This window comes from Nycticebus coucang, chromosome X (assembly GCF_027406575.1).
Source record: "Nycticebus coucang isolate mNycCou1 chromosome X, mNycCou1.pri, whole genome shotgun sequence".
Taxonomy (NCBI): domain Eukaryota; kingdom Metazoa; phylum Chordata; class Mammalia; order Primates; family Lorisidae; genus Nycticebus; species Nycticebus coucang.
The window spans coordinates 67,432,221-67,437,392 of NC_069804.1; positions in this window are offsets into that span (position 1 = coordinate 67,432,221).

Sequence of the window (5,172 nt, forward strand, 5' to 3'; positions counted from 1 at the left end):
GTTTCCACATTTTGGCGATTGTAAATTGAGCTGCAATAAACAGTCTAGTACAAGTGTCCTTATGATAAAAGGATTTTTTTTCCTTCTGGGTAGATGCCCAGTAATGGGATTGCAGGATCAAATGGGAGGTCTAGCTTGAGTTCTTTGAGGTTTCTCCATACTTCCTTCCAGAAAGGTTATACTAGTTTGCAGTCCCACCACCAGTGTAAAAGTGTTCCCTTCTCTCCACATCCACGCCAGCATCTGCAGTTTTGAGATTTTGTGATGTGGGCCATTCTCACTGGGGTTAGATGATATCTCAGGGTTGTTTTGATTTGCATTTCTCTAATATATAGAGATGATGAACATTTTTTCATGTGTTTGTTAGCCATTCATCTGTCATCCTTAGAGAAGGTTCTATTCATGGCTCTTGCCCATTGATATATGGGATTGTTGGCTTTTTTGATGTGGATTAATTTGAGTTCTCTATAGATCCTAGTTATCAAGCTTTTGTCAGATTGAAAATATGCAAATATCCTTTCCCATTGTGTAGGTTGTCTCTTTGCTTTGGTTATTGTCTCCTTAGCTGTACAGAAGCTGTCAGTTTAATGAAGTCCCATTTGTTTATTTTTGTTGTTGTTGCAATTGCCATGGCAGTCTTCTTCATGAAGTCTTTCCCCAGGCCAATATCTTCCAGTGTTTTTCCTATGCTTTCTTTGAGGATTTTTATTGTTTCATGCCTTAAGTTTAAGTCCTTTATCCATCCAATTTTTGTGAGTGGGGAAAGGTGTGGGTCCAGTTTCAGTCTTTTACATGTAGACATGCAGTTCTCCCAACACCATTTATTGAATAGGGAGTCATTCCCCCAAGGTATGCTCTTGTATTGTTTGGTTTATCGAAGATTAGGTGGTTGTAAGATGTTACTTTCATTTCTTGGTTTTCAATTCGATACCAAGTGTCTATGTCTCTGTTTTTGTGCCAGTACCATGCTGTCTTGAGCACTATGGCTTTGTAGTACAGACTAAAATTTGGTATGCTAATCCCCCCAGCTGTATTTTTATTACTAAGAACTGCCTTAGCTATACGGTTTTTTTTCCAGTTCCATACAAAACGCAGAATCATTCTCTCCAAATCTTGAAAGTACGATGTTGGTATTTTGATAGGAATGGCATTGAATAGGTAGATTGCTTTGGGAAGTATAGACATTTTAACAATGTTGATTCTTCCCATCCATGAGCATGGTATGTTCTTCCATTTGTTAATGTCCTCTGCTATTTCCTTTCTGAGGATTTCATAATTTTCTTTATAGAGGTCCTTCACCTCCTTCCTTAGGTATATTCCTAGGTATTTCATTTTCTTTGAAAGTATGGTGAAGGGAGTTGTGTCCTTAATTAGCTTTTCATCTTGACTGTTATTGGTGTATACAAAGGCTACTGACTTGTGGACATTGATTTTATATCCTGAAACATTACTGTATTTTTTGATGACTTCTAGGAGTCTTGTGGTTGAGTCTTTGGGGTTCTCTAAGTATGAGATCATGTCGTCAGCAAAGCGGGAGAGTATGACTTCCCCTGCTCCCATTTGGATTCCCTTTATTTCCTTGTCTTGCCTAATTGTATTGGCTAGAACTTCCAGCACTATGTTGAATAAATAGTAAAGGTGACAGAGGACAACCTTGTCTGGTTCCAGTTCTAAGGGGAAAAGCTTTCAGTTTTACTCCATTCAGTAAAATATTGGCTGTGGGTTTGTCATAGATAGCTTCAATCAGTTTTAGAAATGTGCCACCTATGCCTATACTCTTCAGTGTTCTAATTAGAAAAGGATGCTGGATTTTATCAAATGCTTTTTCTGCATCTATTGAGAGGATCATGTGATCTTTATTTTAGCCTCTGTTAACATGGTGGATAATGTTTATGGACTTGCGTATGTTAAACCAGCCTTGCATCCCTGGGATGAAGCCTACTTGACCATGATGAATGATTTGTTTGATGATAAGCTCTAATCTATTGGCTAGGATTTTGTTGAGAATTTTTGCGTCTATATTCATGAGTGAGATTGGTCTGCAATTCTCCTTTTTGTTTGGGTCTTTTCCTGGTTTTGTTATCAGGGTGATGTTTGCTTCATAAAATGTGTTGGGGAAGATTCCTTCTTCCTCAGTTTTTTTGAATAATTGCAGCAGTACAGGAATAGTCTCTTCCTTGAAGGTTTGATAGAATTCTGGGGTGAAGCCATCTGGATCAGGGCATTTTTTGGTTGGAAGATTTTTTATTGTTTCTTTGATCTCAGTGCTTGAAATTGGTCTGTTCAGGAGCTCTATTTATTCCTGGCCAAGTCTAGGGAGAGGGTGTGATTCCAAATAATGATCCATTTCCTTCACATTGTCAAATTTCTGGGCATAGAGTTTCCTGTAGTATTCAGAGATGATCTCTTGTATCTCTGTGGGATCAGTTGTTATTTCCCCTTTATCATTTCTGATTGTGGTTACTAGAGATTTTCTTTTCTATTCCTTGTTAGTCTGGCCAATGGTTTATCTATTTTATTTATTTTTTCAAAAAACCAACTCCTTGCTTCATTAATTTTCTGAATGATTCTTTTGTTTTCAATTTCATTGATCTCTGATTTGATTTTGGATATTTCTTTTCTTCTACTGAGTTTAAGCTTAAATTGTTCTTTTTCCAATTCCATAAGATGGCTTGTGAGATTGTTGATGCGCTCTCTTTCTGTTTTTCAAATGTAGGCATCTAACGTGATGAATTTTCCTCTCAAAACTGCTTTTGCAGTATCCCACAGGTTTTGGAAGCTTGTGTCTTCATTGTTGTTATGCTCAAGGAAGTTAATGATTTCTTGTTTTATTTATTTCCTGCACCCATCTGTTATTCAACAGAAGATTGTTTAATTTCCATGCCTTTGTGTGGTGTCAAGTGTTTTTGTTAAGTTGAGTTCCACCTGTAGTGACTTATGGTCTGAGAAGATACAAGGTAAAATTTCAATTCTTTTGATTCTGTTGACATTTGTTTTGTGTCCCAGGATATGATAAATTTTGAACAATGTTCCATGGGGTGATGAGCAGAATGTATATTGTTTATCTTTGGGATGGAGTGCTCTATATGCGTCTATCAAGCACAGTTTTTCTAGGGTCTCATTAAAATCTCTGATATCTTTGTTTAATTTCTGTTTAGAGGATCTGTCCAGCTCTGTAAGAGGAGTGTTAAAGTTCCCTGTTATTATGGTATTATCAGATATCATATTGCTCAGACTGAGTAAGGTCTGTTTCACGAATCTGGGAGCATTTAAATTGGGTGCATAAATATTTAGAATTGAAACGTCTTCTTGTTGTATTTTTCCCTTGACCAATATAAAGTGACCATCTTTGTCTTTTTTTACTTTAGTTGCTTTAAATCCACATGTGTCTGAAAATAAGATTGCAACTCCTCTTTTCTTCTGAATTCCATTTGCCTGAAAAATTGTCTTCCAACCCTTGACTCGGAGCTTTAATTTGTCTTTTGAAGCCAGGGGTGTTTCTTGCAGACAGCAAATGGATGGCTTGTGTTTTTCACTCCAGGCAGCCAATCTATGTCTCTTCAGTTGGGAATTCAAGCCATTAACATTTATTGAGATAATTGATAAGTGTGGTAGTATTCTATTCATCTTATTTGGTGAGAGTCCATTGCTTAGTTTTATCTTTTGCATCAGTGTGGAGGTTAGATTCTCTCCTTTAATTTCTGAGTTCTTAATTTGCTGCTGATCCATTGTGGTGGTCAGTGTGCAGAACTGGTTGAAGTTGTTCCTGTAGAGCTGGTCTTGTTGTGGCAAATTTCCTCAATGTTTGTGTATCTGTAAATGATTTGATTTCTCCGTCAAGTTTTAAGCTTAGCTTAGCAGGGTACAGAATTCTGGGCTAGAAATTGTTCTGTTTAAGTAGATTAAAGTTAGATGACCATTGTCTTCTTGCTTGGAAAGTTTCATTAGAGAAGTCTGCGGTCACTCTGATGGATTTACCTCTGTAGGTCAACTGGCGCTTACTCCTGGCAGCTTGCAGAATCATTTCTTTTGTCTTGACTTTGGACAGGTTCATCACAATGTGTCTTGGAGAAGCTCGGTTAGAGTTGAGGTGACCTGGGGTGTGATATCCCTCTGAAAGCAGTGTGTCAGAATCTTTGGTGAGATTTGGGAAATTTTCTTTTATAATATTCTCTAGTATGGCTTCCATTTCTCTGGGGCATTCTTCTTCCCCTTCTGGGATTCCTATAACTCGTATGTTGGAACGCATCATAAAGTCCCATAATTCTGACAGTGAACATTCTGATTTCTCTCTCTTCTTTTCTGCCTCTTTTGCTACCTGAGTTATCTCAAGAACTTTGTCTTCTACCTCTGAAATTATTTCTTCTGCATGGTCTAACCTGTTCCTGATACTTTCCATTGCATCTTTAAGTTCCCTAAATGAGTGTTTCAGTTCCTTCAGCTCTGCTATATCCTTTTTATATTCTTCATATCTTTCATCTCTTATTTGATTCAGTTTTTGGATTTCCTTTTGGTTATTTTCCACTTTATTAGCAGTTTCCTTCATTATTTCCATCATTTCTTTCATTGTTTTCAACATGTGTATTCTAAATTCCCTTTCTGTCAGTCCTAACACATCTTTATAGGTGGAATCCTCTGCAGTAGCGACCTCCTGGTCCCTTGGCGGGGTTGTTCTGGACTGGATCTTCATGTTGCCTGGAGTTTTCTGCTGATTCTTCCTCATGAGTGATTTCTTTTATCTGTTTCCTTGCCCTAATTTTCCTTTCACTTCCTCTTGCTTTTTAAGATCTCGTGCCTGTGGACTAAGGTTCAATGAGTCCTTTTGGTACAGGACCAGAAGGGTGAGAAGGTTGATGAGCAAGAAAGGGATGAAAGGAAGGAGGACCAAGTGATAAGAAAAAAAAATGGAGAAAGGAGAGCGGGTGGGTAAAAGGACTATTGACAAAAAGAATAGAGACACAGAAAGAGGGAGACAGAGCAATATAGGTGTACAGTAGGGTACTTGGACACAACCTTAAAATAATCCCACCTTCTGGGGGTGCCCAGTCGGGTGGTTCCCTTGAGGTCAGCAGCTCTTTGATGACCAGATCAGACACAGTACCCCACCTCCACCAAGTAGAGAGGAAAGACAAAAATGCTATAAAGCAAACCAAAACAAGCAAACAGAAAACT